Source organism: Cyprinus carpio, chromosome A18 (genome assembly GCF_018340385.1).
Source record: "Cyprinus carpio isolate SPL01 chromosome A18, ASM1834038v1, whole genome shotgun sequence".
NCBI lineage: Eukaryota > Metazoa > Chordata > Actinopteri > Cypriniformes > Cyprinidae > Cyprinus > Cyprinus carpio.
Genome location: NC_056589.1, coordinates 27,204,801 through 27,224,981, shown reverse-complemented (window position 1 = coordinate 27,224,981; position 20,181 = coordinate 27,204,801). Strand labels below are relative to the sequence as shown.

Sequence of the window (20,181 nt, the reverse complement as noted above, 5' to 3'; positions counted from 1 at the left end):
GGATCCTCTGCAGCGTGAAGGGGGCGCTGTGATCATGAGAGTATCCAAACAACTGATTAAAATTAACTTTACATAATAATCCAGCCAGCTGATACCAACATCCTAGATAATCCCACAATTAATCCACCACCACTCCAGAATCCTTCCCAGGCCTTAACATCTTGTGAAGCCAAAAGCTGCGCGTGTCTTGCTTAGATAACAACGTGTGCGCATACGTTGTGAGAGATGACTTTGCGTAGGTCCAAGAAAACATGCGACGTCCCGTCGACGGGTCTAACAGCCTTCATACATGTCTTTTTGTTCCACTAAGATTCTTGTGAAGACTCAATCAGGCATGCAGGAATTGCTCTCTTTTCAGACACAGGAGCATTAGTGCCACTCAATCACATTTCTTTCATGCCGAAGTTAGTAAACCTTAGTTTTCTGTGGACCCTCACCTTGATGCTGCAGAGTCCTAATCGTGCTGGAAAGAAGCATAACTTCATTTCCTATTATGCGTGTTAATGTTAAATGCGTCGGTTTCTTTGTCGGTGCGCTAGCTGGAAATAGCCAGACCTCGTCGTACTTGTAGCGGTGTGTCACATACGGATTTGTCCATTTAGTGTAGAGACAATGATTTTTTTATATCTAGCCACTCCAAATAGAGCTGACTCTAAAACTCTTCACATTAATTTGTAATAAGTGCAGAATTAAAACTATTTCATTCTTTTTCTCATAATGGACTATTTAGGATGAGCTTTAGCATGCCATTTAACATCATATCCAAGGTAAACCATTCTTTTGAAATGCATTGTGAATTAGTAGTTGGATACGTGTTGGAGTGTTATGGTGGAAACACTATGGGGTTACCTCTTAAGTCAGATTGTAAGTATGTCTCATCTGTATTTTGTCAGTAGATTGATTTATTGCGCTCCGTGATGCGTAATGGCTTAATAAAGAGACAGTGAGTTCATTATTAATCACAGAAGAGCTAATAAATTAATTGGCAAAGGGAATTAGAAACCTTTTGGTCTCAGCATTTGTTTCCTTTTCCGCTGACTCAGACTTGAACTTTTCCTGAGTGGACAATCTGTGTCCATTAGGTCCAAAAGTCTTAATCATTTTCTAAGAACCACATGCTGGAGATTTACCAGTTTGAATACCCGTCCTTGTGACATTAGATGTGTGTTATTTAGTGATTTGGTTTCTGTTGATGATAGGCCAGTATGTGTGGGCAGATGGACAGAGTTTTTTTTTTTTTTTTAACCATTTACATTTTTCAAAATGTGGACATTATTAAAGACATTATGAATTAAGACGATTTAGCACCTCAATTTTTTGAAAAGACTAAAAGTATTTATTGTCATGAAACTAATGCTATAATGCAAAAAAAAAAATCTTAAAAGTCACGGTTCCACCGTCGCCTGAAAACCGACCCCAACGTTGGCGATCGCGGAGGCAATTCCTTATGGTCTTAATGTTTTTTTTGTCACCGCGTATGGTATTAGCTCACAAATTTCTTTCTTTGGGCGAGAGCATGATGCCGAAAAACAGCTTTAACTCAATCAGGTATAGTTGTGCCCAGCACCTTCGTTGAAGAATCCACAATTCTATAATGTTTTTTTTTTGTTTACATTAGGGGAGAGCACTGATGAAAAAAATTTTCTCAATCAATAGTATTTTGTCTTGTCTATCTTCAAAACAATGTTAGGACTTGTTGAAGAAGAATTTATAGAATCAAGAGGGTTGAGTTGGATTTATGCTCAAGACAGTGGATTTTGTTTTCACCAAAAGGTGACAAAATAAACTTAATTCAAGATTCACATTTAAAAAAACATGACAAAATACTGATGTCACTGAAACAGGACCATGTTCTTTTGACAGGATACAGAGCTTAGTTAAGCACTGACATTAACAAATATATCTGATTGTATTAATAAAACATTGAGTGTACAGGCTTTGTTTTGTTATAATTACATTAGTGGAGTGAAAAGCGTGCTTTTAGAAGGCTCTGATTAGAGAGAGAAGAGAGATAGAAGATGAGAGAGAGAGAGTGGGAGCGGTCTGTAAACATTAAGGTGTGTGTGACTCACAGTAACTACAATCTGTCAAAAATGCCACCCATCACCACATTGCACGTGTGTGCGTGCAGGTGCGTTACATAGATTGTCACCTGTCCTCTTCTGTATTATAGGAAATTATACTGCTAAACTGGACCATGTTTGTATTGCAACTGAATGTAAGCAATGATTTTCATTGAACAGATACTGAATCGACTTAAATATACATCTATATGTTTACAAATGAACACGTAGAGCTAGATATTTTGGCACTGTTCTGAAGAAACTGTGACTCAGTTCAGGGTGGTTGGGTGTTTGCAAGAGCATTACTATGATGTTTCTAATTGTTTTTTTTGTTTCTCTTTCTTTTTTTCTGTATTTTGGGTAATATAGGTTCAAGTCAAACAAATCCACCCCCAGCCAAAGTCCCTACTTACAGTGTATTTTTTTTTTTTTCCTTTCACCCGCAGAATTTCACAGCACTGGATCTCTTCTCTTTCTTATTACCGTTAGATGTTTTTAGGCCCTGTGTGAATGGTATTTAAATAGACACAACAAGGCCCTTTAGTGCAGTACTGCAATTGACAGTATTCCTCACCTTTTACATACTTTTATGATTAATGTATGGAACTTCTGGACAAAACCGTTCATGTCTGAATTATTGATATTCAAACATTTCTACTTTTTCCATAGCATACAAGGTCTTGCCCTTTACACTTGAGGAAAAGTGTCCAGTGTAATAAAAAAGTTATATTGTGTTTTCTAGGTCAATGAAGTGCATTTCAGCTGTGACATTCACTTGAGTGCATTGATCAGGATACTGACTTACATGTGCTTCGCATTGATCTTGTCAAATAATGTAATGCCTGTATTTCATATCAGGATGTTTACGGGTTTATTGTATGTCCAAACAATTCAGGTGTGGCCCCAGTAACTTTTTCTGCGTGGCGAGTTTCTGTGATATTGCCTAAAGTCTAGGAGTTTGAATCAAACTCAACGGTTGTGGTTTCGAGCTAGAAATACGACCATGAATTGTAAAATAATTAAGCAAGGCACCGAACCCCCAACTGCTCCCTGGGATGCCACAGCATAACAATGGCTGCCCTCTGCTCCGGGGCAGTGTGTTCACGGTGTGTGTATTCACTGCTGTGTGCACTTTGCATAGGTTACAATGCAGAGCACGAATTCTGAGTATGGGACACCATACTGGCTGTATGTCACCCCCCCCAAAGTCACAATCACGTCCACATCAAAAATAAGGTTTCCTCCCGCTATTCTCCACAAATGTGACACATCTGGCTCAGCTGAATTTGATCTGACACCCTTGCATAAGAAACGGACGAGGAATTGGGGTCTTCTAGTACAAAGACTTTTTTCATGATGATTTATTATACAGTACATGCAGTTGTAACATTCAGAGGTTTAGTGCATTTTACATGCTGACCTTCAGGCAAACTACAGTTACTGAAAATATCTTTCTTTTTTTCTTTTTTTCAGAGACGTGAGGCCTCTTCTGAAGAAACACCCTTGAATAGTTCCCTTACTGAGGAATGTGCAATGATTTCTGCTCGGCACAACCAAATCTGAGGTCATTCTTCTCTAGACCCTCTTTTATACCTCAGGGTTGACTTTCAAAACTCCATAGTGTCTGTGTGCTTCCTATTAAGCACTGCTGGATTAAGACCAGTTTGCTTCACTGCATCCGGAGTTGCAAAACTGCTTTGAGACACATTGCCCTCCATGGTTTCTGCCCATTTCAAGAAGCTATCGTCTTACATTGTAAAGATTTGCAAAGGAATGTTTACAAAGAAACTGGCAAATACCACAAAGAAGAAAGAGAGCATGTGAAAACAAAAAAACGAACCCAAAACATCCCCCGAACTGCAATCACGGAACCCAACGTTCTCAACCACACTGAAAAGCACAGTGAAAAAAAATCTCCAAATGCTCATCGGCACGCAATATACTCTCTTGGGAGGAGGATGCCGGAAAAAAACGGACTGTTCTTCTCTCTCGCCAACATTCAGTTACCGTGTAGCAATTGCCAATGGACTTCCAAAAAGGAGGTGCCCTCTTTTTCTGAACAGTAATGGAGTTTCATGAGGTCTTGTCAATTGATTAGCGATTACTCTGACTCTCTAAACGAGGCAAAAACTTTGTCCATAGATTCGATGAACAAAAAAAGCTTATAACAATGCCAGTAAGAAGGAACAGGAAAAGCTTGATTAGTTTAGCGCCCTCTGATGGCAGGCGCGGTCGGAGGGGGAAGCGCGCGGGGACGATGGAGCGCAGCAGTCCAATCCACACCGCTTCGATTGGGCGCTCTGAAAAAAAACTGAGGAAGTGGAAGAAGGAGCCAAGAATGTGTGTCCTCGGACTCAGAGGCCAGCAACTGGAGAAAGACTCTTGGCATCAGAAGCAACATTCTCTGGACCGGGCTGGCCGACACCAGAAAACCACGCCCCTGGGAGCCGGGATCCAGCGCCGGACGGGATGCAGTCAGTCAGAGCTCAGGACGTGATGGAGAGTGAAGTCTTCAAAGAACTTCGGGGAAACTCAGTCAGATCGAGTCTGAGCTCTCAGAACTTCGAGGGCATGTTAACGCCCTCAAAAGCTCCATCGACGAGATCTCCAGCAGCATCTCGTGGGAGGTGGTGCAGAGTGAAACCGAGCAGCTACGTTCAGGGTTCGTGCAGTCCAGACGCGAGACTCGAGACATCCCACGATTACATCAGGCAGATTAGCCAACAGACCAACAAAAGCTACTCTGAGATTTCTAAAATGTGCCTGAGGAGACAGTACGAAAAAAACTGAAGACCTTATTTATCAGATCTAAAAAGAGAAAATGGGTTGGGCTTACTGAAGCACGCAAGACATTTAAAATTGAACTGGCCCATCGACTAGGCAAACACAGAGAATGTTACAATGCTAAACCTCGACCAATTGTAGTTATATTTTTCAAGCCCACAAGACAGGGAGCGGATTTAGTTTTGAAAAAGTGTTATAAGCTAAAAGGGACGGAAATATCCATTTCAACAGATAGTCTAGGCACACGATTCGAAAGAAAAGAGAGAAAAGCCGATGGCTTCCTCTCAGACATATGAAAGCATGGACATCAAGGTCTCAGCCAAAGACAAGGCTGAAAGTGATGACTGGGATTCTATGGAGAGTGACAAAGAGCTTGATGAATTAAACAAGAACAAATATGCAATTGTGTCCAAACCACCTCCAAAAAGTAAATCGGACAAGAAAAAGTCTCACGATCACCGAAGGATGGCAGATGACTCTGCATACTCTGTGCACTATGCGGATAATACAGCCTATGATGACCACGACAAGCAAAGCAAGTCCTACTATTCCGACGTAAACACCTGGATGGCTGTCTCAGAGTGACTTAACTCCACTCCCAACCCTCAGCCGATCTGAATCGGACTGCTCTAAACTTTGCCAGTCTTACTCTGAGGACTTCTCAGAGAGTCAGTATTTCAGCAGAGTCAAACGGCGGTTTCCTTGCTTTCCTCCTCAGATCAGGAACTTTGGCAACGGAAAGCAAGAAGACATGGCATCCTCCTGGTACGCTAGTCCCCCCCAGTCAAACTCTGAGCCAAGAACGAGCTTATGCGGAACATAATGAAGTTGAAACCACCGCGACTATTGACAGTGGGTGTAAGTAATGGTCTTGTTTTGTTTATATCAGGGGACAGGAGCCATTACAGTGGCTCTCAGCGGTCGCTCACAGGGTGACCTCTCACCGTGGAAAGATTGGGCATCACCTTGAACAAGGTGCCCGATTCAGGTTTGGACGCCTCCACTGAACAGAGACATAATCTCTGAAATCAGTAGCCCCTTTGACCCTACAACCAACCCTGGTTTCCCTGAGAAAAATAACTAAATGCCTTGAGGTCGATTTGCAATTTGAAGGCGAGACCTTTTTTGACACTATGATAGCACTCCTGAGACAGGCCAAGACCAAGATATAGATATAGAACCTGAATTTTTTGGAAACCTGAGCTTGAGCCAGAGCCAGAATCAGAACCAGAACAAATGCCCACAGCCTGAACCAGAACCTGAACCAGAGCCAGAACCAGAACCAGAGCCAGAAGTTGTCATTGAACCCATACCAAAACCAGTACCTAAACCTGTGGCTGAACCCGCAACTCGAAAAGAAGCCCAAGACCAAAAAGATCCAAGCTAAGCCTGAATCAGCTCCACAAACTCTGCAGCGACAGGATGTGAACCACCTCCAGCAGAACCCGAAATCGTCCTCCATGTACCGGAGCCAGAGTGAGATCAGAAATGAGAAAGTGGAGGAAGTCCCCAAATCCTGGAGTAGCAGGCTCAGCATAGATCTCAGCGAAAAAACCTTCAGCTTTGTGGAGGATTTGGATCAACCCTGCAAAGAGCAAAGTCAGCTTTGGATTTTGTGTGGAATAAAGGTTCCCAAAGCACTAGTGCCCCAGTCGAAGAACAACCGAGCAACACCTCATTCATGGGCAAGTTCAGAACCACGTCCCAGTCCACAGCGAACAGCTCCAGCACAACCATTGACTCGGACGTCTACACAGAACCTTTTCTATTACAAGGCAGAAGAGGAAGAACAACCTGCTGAGCAACCTGTGGACAATGAGACACATTATGTTGAGGTGATGGAACAAGTGCTGGCCAATCTGGAAAACAGAACAAATGCTAACGAGGCTGAGGAGCAGTACCAAGAAGAGGAATACGATGTCTCGCAAGAGTATGACATCTCGCAAGAGGGTAACCTCGTGCTGGAATATGACTGCAGCCTTGATGAGGAGTACAGTGAGGAATATGATGACAAATCCGATGACTGAAGACACAGCGGAGTATGAGGTGAGTTTGGTTGGATTATGTGGAAGAAACCGAGGACACCAGAAGCAAGAGACCGACGGAACAGGAGGAGGAGCAAAGAGGAGGTGCAGGGAAGTCTCAAGAGGCCTCAGAAATTAAGGGAGCAGATGAGGTAAAAGAGACTGTAGAACAAGAGGATGAGAACAAAAATGTTACAGAGGTTCCGTGCAAGAAGCACCACCCAAAAAAAGGATGCGTCCCACCTTCAAAGAGGCAGCACTGAGAGCTTACAGGAAGCAGATGGCTGAGCTTGAACAGCAGATCCTGGCAGGAGGTATGAAACCAACCAGTTATGTGTTTACATGTTGACTTGATTATAGTTGTCTTGAAGGGTTTTAGTCAAGGCTTTGGTCGGTGAGACCATTGATTGAGTCATTTGGAATCCACCATTGTCCATAGGATGTATTTCTAAGTTCTTGGTTCATGAAATCTCAGAGTCTATTGGGGGTTGTTCTGAAGGGCAAGAAGATGTACAAGATACTAGTATTTGATGTTGAGTGGTTAGAACTGGCTATTGATTTTGTCTGTGTGTGTGTATGTGTGTTGTGTATGTTGTGTATTGTCCTCCTCAGAGTTCAGACGAAAGTGTACTTCACCTTTTGTGGCCTTCATTAACTTTAAAGAGTCCAATCAACAGTTTCAGCAACACGGCTCTTTATATTTAAGCCTTTATTTTGAAAGAAATATAATAATGTTCTTCTCATCATTTACAGTCACTGTCATTCCAAACCATCGTGGAACATGAAAAGAGACAATTTGACTGCCTATATGTAGCACTTTCCCATTCACTAGATACATACATGTATCACTGGTTGTTCAAAAAGGCATCATGAAGTAGTCCCTTTGACTGGTGTGCTATATTTCCTCTGATGTCATACAATAGCTTTGTTTTAAGTTGTTACTCACTTCGAAATCATGCCGACATTGTAGCTCTCAAATTTCATTGTGCACATGCATTGATCAGACCAGGGTTGATGTCAGTGAGAAAGCAAACAGCATTAGCTCCTTCTTGTAATGTGCACCACATTTGAATTTGTGCATATGTGTAGTTTTATTTTGGGTGAATTAATCCTCTAATAACTGCAAGCAGTTTTATTTTAGCAGATCAAAAGTCTCAAAGGTGTTTTCAAAGTAATAGTACCCTATAAACAGATGTCAGAATATGGTATTAATGGAATGATTGTTAGGACTTGCTGTTGTTAACAGCTGAAACATGGCATCTGTATGTCTCTACGCTAGCAGTTCTGAAATTTACCCCAGAGTTTCCTTTACATCCAGCCACTCAGGAATCAGGGGAATTTCCACCCAGTCTTACTCACACTGAAAGCTCTCTTGACCTAGATGTGAGAATCACAGTCACAGCACACGGCAAGCCCAGCGCCGCACTCCACAATGCTGAGCACTGTTGGGATACTGTATTTAGGCTGCTCATTCATGCTGCACACTAACAGCCAGATGCTCCTGTGTACTTTAATAGATTCTGATTCCCTAAAACACAAGCCACAAATCACAGACCCACATCAGTTCATCTCAAGCATTACAATGAGGTTTTAGCAGTTGCACACAATTCAACAATTGGATTCCAGAAATGATTGCACTTTCACTAAGATGTTTTCTATCAAATAAGTATATGTAAAGTGCAGATTCAGCAAATGCACAATTACTTCATTTAAATTCTTGCATTGCATCACTATTTTTGTGCATTCTGATTAAGCACCTTATTAAACAGCATTTTAACGGTGCTTCAACACTATAGACCTTTGAGATCTGAAAGAGTGCTTTCGACACACTGACAGAAGCTTTAGTCTGTTGTCTTGGCAGGTTGAGCATTTAATTTTCATTTTGGCTAGAAAAAGACAGTCACCCTATGAAGAGGGTGCTCTTCTCTTAGGGATTTCACATTTATGACACTATAGGCACTTGTTGAAATGTGATGTCTATTAGTTAGTGTCTGAGGGTGTATGTTCAAATCTATTAAAAGTAAGTGTATGTGTGTGTATATATATATATATTCTTTATATATATATATATATATATATATATATATTATATATATATATATTCATATATTACTTTTAATATTTTATTCAAATATTATAGTTATTTTATTTTACTCTATTTTTTTATATTTATGCAATATTTTCATATATATGCATATACAGTATGTGTATATACATATATACACATACATACAAAAAACAAAAGCTATGTATGTGTAATTCTTGTAAAAGTAGACATCACATTTCAACAACTGCAGAGTTTATATTTTTTTTATATTATATACTATAAAATATTTTAATATTTTATGCCGAAGTTTATATTTGTAGTATATGACATAAAATTTGTAAAAATCAGATTTTTTCAGCTTTGTCAATGATTAATGGCATTAAAAAAAAAACAAAAACAAACATTATATACAGTAATTTTTTTATATAATGTATTTCCATTAACAAAGCTGCAAACAGGAGTGCTAATGGTTAGCTTTCTGCAGGTTTATCCTCCTTGATGAAAAACACAGATATATTCTTCAGTTCAGTGGTGCTGTATTTTAGCTCCTTGTTTTCACACAGCCAATTTAAATTCTCAGCTCCATTTTCTCCTTGACTAATTAAAGAACCCAGATCAGAAATCATTTGCATAAAAATGAGGATCCGTCATGGAGGGGCTCTGAGAGTCGTGGCTGTTTGGTTCAGTCTTTTCCAGGCTGTTTTAAAAGCAGGGCTGCCCATTTTAGGAGCCTTTTACAGTAAGGTCTCTTAGGATTAGTTCTTCCTGCCAAAACCATCTTCATTTAGTTCTGGCTTGAACTGCATTCACATGCTAATTCCTCCTCCCAAGGGCGCTTGCTAACCAGGTCAGTGTTGTTGGGAATCTTATATCAGTCTTGTTCTGAGACTAGTGGTGTGAGCTGGCACTCCTCGCTTCACGTGTTTATTATATCCATTTTATATTTCCGCTGTAATCCATCGAGGTCAGCTGACTTTGGGTTTATAAGCCAGCTCTGTATGAAAGTAGTCTATCCATTCTCTGAATATTTTATTTAGATCACAGCACTCACAGATTTTAAAAATGTGTGTGGCACTGATAATAAATACTTTTTGCCATTTGCAGATAGAAAATGTTTCCTTCCCTCGCTATTTTTAGGAATTCATATTTTAAGATAGAAATTTCTTTATTTATAAGCTTTACCATTTAAATGGTGAACAACAGATATATTTTCTACCTGCAGTTTGTTTTCAAAAATACTTTATTAATGAAAGTGATGCATTTAGCCAGAGCTCAGTGGAAACAGACCACTGATCCAAATGAGTGAAGGAGGTTTTCTGTCACCTCTCTCGTATTCATCTCATCTCATCATATCTCATTTCATCTCTGTCACTGACCAAGAAATCTAAAAGGAAATTTAATTTGTCTGAGAAATCCCTCTGTGCATATATATTCACCCGTCCACAAAATGGATAATTTTTAGAGACAGTGGACAGTCTGTGATCTTGTTTTAAGGGTCAGTCAAAATAAAAAGTTGTTCATGTATCATAAAATGTGTTCTTTCCCCAATCTAAATGTAAGTTTGATTGTTGCTGATGTAAAAACAAATTGTATTAATCAGAATAACCATTAAAAAGAATTGGAATTCTTCATATTATTAATAATAATTGTAATTTCCAGTATTATTAATGGAGATTCTGATCACTATCTGATATAACTGATAACTGATAACTGAGATTCAGATCACTATAACTGATCACGGTCTTCTTTTTAGTTTAAAAAAGCATGTTGACGTTAAACTTTACTTTAAATTAAAATTATATAATTTTCATATCAACATATTTTTAAGACCTGCAAACCTAAATAGTAGTGAATCAGTATTAAAGTTGGATGGTTGGTTGCTATAAAATCGATTTGGATTAAACAGGCCAATAAAACACCCAAATATATACAGGTTAGTCCTCAGTTTAGTGTTTCTTTGACACTGAAGGATGGTCTGAGCATTACAGAAGGGACGAGTAACCCTTCAGAAGCCCAACAGGAAAGATTTGATCAATACTCCGTTTGACCATCCTCGTCTCCACTCTATTAACAAGCTAGATTTAAGCTCCACGGCTGTCCTTCTAGGTGTCTACGTGCCTTTATTGACCTCTGATGTCTCTGAAAACTCACTTTTATCATTCATGGTCCAGCGAGCTGTGAAGCTATCGCACTAATGCTGAACTAATCATCGCTATTACATTTAAACACTTGAGCGACATTAAAGCGTCTGAGCTGATCTTTGAGACTTACTGAAGGAGGACGATCTGAGAAATCAGGGACAGTAATGGTAATCAGTGTAACCTCATCTCTGAGGTTTGAATCTGCCCATAATTTAGCAGAAATCATGTTTGGATATTGATAGTCTGAAGTGTGTTTAAGTAAACATGAGCGGTCTCTCTGTGCTAGACACCGCAGGCTTTTACAGCATTATATGGCTGGTGTAGTATGAGAGAAAGATGATATATTGGCTCTAGGTTTACGTTTGTGTGTGTGTGTGTGTGTGTGTATCAGGGATTATACTGACTGAGATATTGTAAATGAGCTGTGCTGGCACTGTTTGTTTGGCTCCATTAGGCAGAAGTCATTATAAGTGTGTGCAGTTATTTATAGATAAAGGAGTCGATAAGTGCTGTTATTTCTAACGTTCCTCTCTGTCTTTCTGCTTCTCTTCTGCAGACAGCACTGCACTGGACACCGAGGTCTTCTTGCATTTTCTATGCTTATATCATTTTTTTTACCAGTTTCTGTCTGTGTTTGTTCATCTTTGAATATATATGAAATATGCTGCATGTTTTTCAGTTTTCTCGTTTAATTGCTTGGTGGCGGTTTTAATGAGCACAATACAGAGAGACAGATAGACATATAGACATATAGATAGACAGATAGATGTGTAGAGGACTATTAGATGGATAGATAGACAAACAGATGGGTAGACAGACAGACAGAAACACGGATGGATAGATAGATAGATAGATAGATAGATAGATAGATAGATAGATAGATAGATAGATAGATAGATAGATAGATACAAACAGAAATAGATAGATAGATAGATAGATAGATAGATAGATAGATAGATAGATAGATAGATAGATAGATATACATATACATATATATACATACATACATACAAAAAAAAAAAATACACATATACAAAAAAAAATAGATAGATAGATAGATAGATAGATAGATAGATAGATAATTAGATAGACAGACATAGATAGATAGATAGATAGATAGATAGATAGATAGATAGATAGATAGATAGATAGATAGATAGATAGATACTCATAAAACAGATAGATAGATAGATAGATAGATAGATAGATAGATAGACACATAAACATTGTACTCTTTTTTTATTAAACATCACGCACATAAGCTTTGTACTCATATATAAATATAGATAGATAGATAGATAGATAGATAGATAGATAGATAGATTTGTACTGTACTGTACTGATCTTAGTTTTTATAATGTATTTATAATGTATTTTGTCTGTATTTGTACTTGTTTGTCTCTGTTTATGTATTTTTTTTTGTGACAGTGTGTGTGTGTGTGTGTGTGTGTGTGTGTGTGTGTGTGTGTGTGTGTGTGTTGTATATTTACTGTACAGGTAAACAATATACAGTAATTACAGTGTCTTATTGATCTGTGTAAGTCATCAGCAGGCTGTTTTCTTGTTTGACAGGGTTGTGCCAACATCCTGGACCCAGCCAAACTGGGGCTGAGCGGCGGAGGGTGAGTAGACACACACAACACCAAACACACACGGGAAATAAAGGAAGAGAGCTGAACACAGGTTATACACAGGAAAGTGTGTGTAGAGTTACACTCTTACAGGTGCTGTATATAAACATATATATGTGTGTCTGTGTGTGTTGGTGGCCTCATATTCTCGAGCCGTAGGGTCTCCTCGTCTTCCATTTGTCACTGACACACAGGCGCACACACACAGACACACACACACAGACTTGCTGATATTATTTTGCTCTGATAGACCGCAGGCAGAAGAGCAGGAATGGGTATGGAATGTTTATATTTGGATTTTTCCAGGGACCGGATCTAGTGTTAATTGTTTGCAATGGTATGACTCCAGGTTAATGAATGTAGTGTGGATGAATTTAATTTTTGGTAATGAGCTGTCAAAAAGAAATAAATAAACCCGGCACTGTTGGCATGTGTACTTATTAAAGGTCCCATTCTCATTAAGCGCTGATGATGTCACTGTCTTCATAACAAACACATTTCTTTGGGCGCTGCATGAATGAAAAACACCTGTGTTTGTAATGTTCTGACCTGATCTAAACTCTTAGAATGTATAAGCGTGTGTGTGGATTTTAGAAATATTGGCCAGCAGGGTTATTTTCCAGAGCTATTTTGGCTGTGTTCATACAACACAAACATTCTGCATACTGCCTACTATTTTAAAAATACTATGTGAAACAGTATACATTATGCAACAATAAACATTTCAAACAGTAGAATGCTAAATTGTCATTACATTGCATCCATCTGGATTTTATTTTTTTTTATTATTATTTTAATATTTGGTTTTTGATGGTCCATTTAAATAATAAATCAGTAATAAATCTAAACATTATTTATTAAAACTATAGATATCACTTTGGAAATTAAATATGTATTTCACATTTTTAATGCATTTGTGTGTAAAATTCTATTAACATTTGGTGATCTGGTCAAATAAAAACTCAGTAAGGAGATATTAAGTAATCAAAGCATTTTAAAAATTATTTAAGCATAGAGTATCATACTGTAAATTAAATATACATTTGTTATGTTTAATGATTGTTTTTGTAAAATTCTCTTAACATTTTGTGGTACAAACAAATTAAAACTCAGTAATGAGCTATTAAAAATCAAATGATTAATTATATGAGCATATAGGTATTTTGGAAATTAAATATTTATTTTAATATTTTTAATGCAACATTGCTGTCTAATCAAATACAAACTTAATAAGGAGATTAAAAACCCATGCATTATATATATATATATTGTATATTTAAAGGTATTTATTAAAATATTTATTTTGCATTTTTAATCCAATCAAATCCATTAAATTCATTGTGTTAAATGCAACCTTTTTTAATCAGCTCAAATAATTAATGCAGAAGATGATGCTAAAAATTTACAGTATTTAGCTCAAAATTAATAATCAATGTGAGCACCTTGAATTGTGGGATACAGCACCCAGCATAGTGTGCTATAGTTGTATGCGGCCCAATTTGACAAAGTATTCTTCCATTCATGCATGCATGCAGTGGGCCTGTGAGAGACAGCAGCGGTTATGATGGACTTCCTGTTCCTGCCCATCCCATGTTATTTGCCGGTGCCTTAAATCACCCGACTGCTTTTTAGCCGGGTAATGTTTCATAGCGTACAGCATGATTATGGTATTAATAGACTCTAAATCTGCCTCTATCCCCAGGGTTGGCAGTATACTTTACGGCATTGACAGCATGCCAGATTTACGTCGCAAGAGGACCATGCCTATTGTTCGAGACCTGGTGAGTAATCACACCCGGCACGGTTGTGTTTGACTGATGGAGCTTTAGAAGACTGTATTAGCCAATCAGACCCACCGTGCACATGATCACTAGTCCGATTTTACAACCCAACACTGTCAGCAGAGCACATGCAAGATGGAGGCGCACACGTGCTTATGTTTTGATGCTATTTTGAGGCTTTTACGCTCCACCAAAGTAAAAGTAGGTCACCCGCCTGGTGTTCTCCACAATATCTGCAGACTTCAAATCATCTGTCTTGTCTTTAAATGTGTAGTGCTCATATATTGATAATGAAGTGTTGTTTAATTTATGAGATTCTAGATGGCGAATGATTGATCCATAGCATCTATGTAGTATGTGTTTCTATTTATATTTTGCATTTGTTAAAGGAACAGTTCACCCAAAAAATGAAAATGTGCTGTTAATTTACTCACCTCATCCAAGATGAAGCTGACGTTTTTTCTTCAGCAGAAAAGTAAAGAAGGTTTTTAGCTGAAACTGTGGTCCTTGGTGATTCATAAAATGCAAGTGGCTACCTTCACTTTGAGAGTCAAAAAAGCATATCAAGTAACACAAAATTAATACCCGTGGCTCCTGATGATATACTGAGGTCTTATGAAGTGAAATGATCACTCTGTGCAAGAAAATGAAGATTATTTACAGCATTATTGCCTGAAATCCAGAGCCTTGTAACAGCGGCTCTTTGGTGTTTGGTCCGAGTCAAACTGTTTCCTCAGTTCAGTGACTGCTGGAGGAACTGGAGCGCTGAATAAGTTGATTCATCACAGGATCAGATACGCCACCATTTCGGCTCATTTTGAGTCGTAGTGACTGTCAGGTGTCGGAAAGTGAGTTTTGATTGAGTAACTTGTAGATCTGCACTGCTCGAGCCGCAAAGTGTTTCAGATGACTCAGATTTGTTGAACTGGTTCAACTAGCTCACTAAAAAGATCCGGTTAAGAAGAAAGATTCGTTTGTGAACCGGACATCACTCCAGACTGTTGGACTGAGGCTCTGAATTACAGGTAATAATGTTATAAATAATGTTCAGTATCTTGCACAGACTGGTCATTTTGCTTCATAACACATTAATATATCGTCTGGAGACATGGATATTAATTTTGTGTTCCCTGATGTGTTTTTTTGACTCTCAAAGTGACGGTAGCCTTTGACTTGCATTTTATGAATCACCAAGGACCACAGTTTCAGCTAAATATATTCTTTACTGTTCCACTGAAGAAAAAGAAAAGGGTGATCAAATTAACAGCAAATTTAAATTTTTGATTAAACTGTACTTTTAACATTTCGTAGGATTTCTTCTTTTTTTGTTTTTTTGAGCTCTTGCAGTCCATGTCTTGTTTGTGTCCATTGTTTCTTTATGGTTTTGTTAAAGCGAAAGATTCTTAACCGATTTTTGCATTGAGTTTTCTGCAAACTGTTCAGCTTCTGAAGGACAAATTTTGATGCTGTATCTGTCCATATTTTGCATGAAATTAAAAACCAACCCTCTTTTGGTAAGTACGGGTCATCGTTCAGTTTTCTTTTGGTTTTTTGGCGTGTCCTGTGGTCCATTCCCACTTGGGCCCATATTGACTTATGGGCAATATTTTTCCGTGAGTTGTCAGATTTCTCTCCAAAACACTTGTTTTTTTGACTCAATCGATACATTCGAAACAGAAATGTTGACAACTCTACCCAAAAATATATCCGAGGACTTCATTGACTTCTGATTTAACTGTGTGCCTTTTTAAATCCATGTAAAAGTGACCTGCGCCAATGAGCCTTTTACAGCGTGGATGAAGTCAGTGCTGTACTGGGTCAGATCTGGTCTATCCCATCATGCCTCTGTCCTCTGTTTCTGTCCCCTTGTTGGCTGTGTGATTGCTTCAGGGCAACGACAGTCGGTCACGGGAGGGTGGGGATCGAGGGACCCGCCCAAAACTGCAGCGGGAGCTTTGTCAAAATTCAGACGAATCCATTGCCTGCAGCAACCCTCAGCAATTCAAGTGCATGTCGAGACTTACATCAACACTTGACGTTCATGTAGAGGTCAAATCTACCCTATTTCCCTATTATGCACCCCTGCTTTAAGGGGCCGTTAGCAGCCCGCTTGGTCTTTACCACCATTAGGTTCAGGGTCAGATGGTAAAGACGAGTCCAGTATGGTCCGCTGTCCGTGCCTGCCGATCTAAATATGGCTAATCGTGGCTTTTTGACTTCTGACCGGCTCCCATTTCCCCCTCATTGACTCTTTCTTGCTCTCTTTCTCTGTCCTGAACTCTTTGGATCGTGTTTTTTGAGCTGGCTTTGAAACATGCCGTCTGGTCTTGTCTGTTTGTAGCAGTAATGGCAACAGTATTTGGCAACAGTATTGCAGGGAGTTGGAGTTTGTCAGGGTGCCTTTCAGTATCTTAGATAATCAATTGCACAGTAAATGCATGAGTGAACTGTAAATTTCTACTGCATGTCAGAGGTGAGTTATTTAAGGATTGAGCCTCACCTCTGCAGCTTTCACTCTGCTCTTTAGACCAAAAACTCGATCTGATTTTATGCATGATGGCAGGTATGACGTAAAAAGATGTGCTTACTGTGTGTAAATGACAGCTTGCCTTTGCTAAATGTCTAATTTTGTGTTTTTTTTCTGCTTTTTTTCTGCATCTGGACACACTAGGCTTTGGTAAGTCTCTTGCATTTTTAATGGATGCATCTGCATCCAGTGTTTGTCTAGTTAGATACCTTCATCTAGTCAGTTGAAGCAGCACAGATGTGTACTTATCTGCCTACGTTATCGCACAATCCTGTGTGTGGTTTGATGATTGTTGGAAAGAATAAAAATGACATTATTTTAGCTACTAAATATGCTTGAAGTTCACTTTAATTTGTCCTAGTTCATTAGACGTGATGTTATGGTGCCATGGAAGCTTGTTTGAAGCTGTTTTCTTAAATGCAAGCAATATTACTTTGATCAAATTTTAAGACAGCATCCTTCATAGAGCAGAAAAACACATTCAGTCCTGTTAAAATGGACTGTGTTAACCGTTATTTGCTTTGTGTAGACAGCAGCACTAGTTTTAAGACAGACCTAACTTTTTCTTTTGTACTCATGCAATGTGAGCAATGAGCCCTCAGTTAGTCTGTCTGTCTGCCTTGTTATTGAGAAAGCAAGTCTAAATCTTTAAAATCGCACTAAACCTAATGAAATTAAAGTAAATTACACTGCACAGTAATATGTGTATATCTGCTTGAAAGTGAAAGTGGTTTCCCAGCCTGAGTAATCTTTGTGTCGCACGATAACATTCATCATAACAAAACAAACTATTTCTGCCCTTTAGCATTTGACTGCGTTCCTGAGCTTTGTCTTTCTCTCTGGCTCTTTCTCACTGTTTCCTTTTTTCCTTCCAGACATTGGCTGCTCGAAAGGCAGGCATTGCGTTTGGGCTCGTGAACAGATCGACTCTGAACAACGAGGAGCTGGTGAGTTTTAAACACACGCGCACAGTGCGTTCACCATATAGACTCGTGCATAAATCACTCTATAAGCAGCCAGTCAGAGTCTAATGAGGAGCGATCATGTGCCACTAATGTAACGCTCATGCATAAAGTCACAACTGATACAGAAACACACATCAGAGCCAGAGGCAAGAACAAATGAACCAGATCAAAAAAAAAGAAAAAAGGCTATTTATATTCTCTAATCTCAGTCATTGTCACAAAATAAACCCTTACGGGGTGATCGGGACCACGACCACAGCAGCTACTCACTAAATATATATTTATTTCATAAATAGTGACTTTATACACTGCTAAATAAATAAATTGGTATGAAATACTGATTTTAATTATTTTCTGTGCTGGTCGAAAAATTAGTTTCAAGACGATCTTGAATTTTTAAATAAGTCTCTTCTGCTCACCAAGGCTGCATTTATTTGATCAAAAATGTGAAATATTATTACAAATTAAAATTACTTTTTTCTATGGGAATATATTGTAAAATATAATTTATTTCTGTGATGCAAATCTGAATTTTCAGCAGTCTTCAGTGTCACATCCTTCAGAAATCATTCTAATATGCTGATTTGTTGCTCAAGAAACTTGAATAATTATAATCATTGTTGAAAACAGTTGTGCTGCTTCATATCTTTGTGGAAACTGTGATTTTTATATATTTATTTCAAGTTTCTTTGATGAATAAGAAGTATTAAAAAGAACAGCACTTAACAGCTTTTAAGCGGGTGATGCTGTTGTATCCGCCTTGAGATGCTTTCTGATTACTTGTGTGTTGATCGGTAATTCTCGCTTGAATTGTATTCTTTACTTTAATTCGACGGAGGGGCCAAAGCCCTGAGAGAGGAAAGAACGTCTCAATCAATAGAAGAAGAATAACTCTGCCTTTTTCCCAGACCTTCTTCCCTCCCATTAATTGATCCGCAGAATAAACGGCCCAGAATGACTCGGTGTGGTGTGAAATTAATTTCTCTGTTGTGACAGCGAGATGCAGGAATTTACCTGAGCTGAAGACTAACTCTGTCCTTAAATTCCGCCTGGGAATTTTCTGCTTATGTGTTTGGGGAGTTTTAATTATAACATGATGTGCGTTCAGGTACAAAATGGACATGCTGAGTAATTCCTATTTCTTTCTCTCTGTTTTTGTCTACCAACAAAGACAGGAAGCTTTTTTTGACAACAAAATTACCTGGATGTGAATTAGGTGTGTAATGGAGGATGTATCTGTTTGTTTTATAATAGAGCGCAACTGTCAGGCTCTGGAAGTAAAAATCCCATTCGTTTTCTCTGTAGGGGAATTGATTTGTAACAATAATGATTATAAACTGTTAAAGAGAGACATAATGTGAGCTATGAGGCTGTAAATCGATAATGTATGCTTTTGCTAAAACTGTCAGCTCACATCATTTCAAGTTATTTTAAAAATAATCCGTAAGGAATAATCTTGGTGAAAAACTATATTTGGCAAAGAAATAACGGTCAGAGAGTAAAAACAAGCATGCAAATATATGTGTGTGTGTGCAATACATGTAAAATATATATATATATATATTTAAAACAATAGTTTTATATTTCTCCATCATTTTTGATTTAATTATGTCATTTGCATTGCTTCATGGGATTATAGTTCTTTCCCTAAATGTAGTCCTACAATATCTTTGTCTTTTTGTCAGATTTTCATACACTTTTTTGCCTTAAATCAGTGTTTGTAATGTTGTGATTCACTTTGTAGCTTGTTGGTTTGGTTCATGGCTTATAACTCTTGAACAAAGTTTTTTTTTTTATTTTTTTTTTTTTAATAATGCCTATGGGAAAAAGACTTTCAGAACCAATGCCACTGTAAAACTTTATAATTATGTCCTGCTGCAGAGAATGATGGGAAATGTAGTTTAGGCACAAAAGCCTGTTGCATCACAAAACTGCCGAATTAGCCATATTTTCTAGAAAGCCAGTAGTTCACCAAAAATGACTTATTTACTCACCTCATGTCTTTCCAAACCTTTCTGACTTAGTTGTGTCGAACACAAAAGAAGATTGAAGAACATCATTTTTGTTTTGGACCCCATTGACTTTAACTGTATAGACAAAAATAGGTTTTCAGGTTTTAAGCCAACATAAGGGTGAGCAAATGAAGACAGAATTGTTATTTTTGGGTAAACTATTCCTATAAGAGCTGCACAAAGTGCATATATACAGTAGATATTGT

General features: G+C 38.3%; 1 pseudogene; it reads left to right on the top strand.

Moving 5' to 3' along the window:
* Positions 1 to 3,779: 3,779 nt before the first annotated feature.
* Positions 3,780 to 20,181, top strand: part of LOC109107890 — a 56,091-nt pseudogene continuing 39,689 nt past the window's right edge.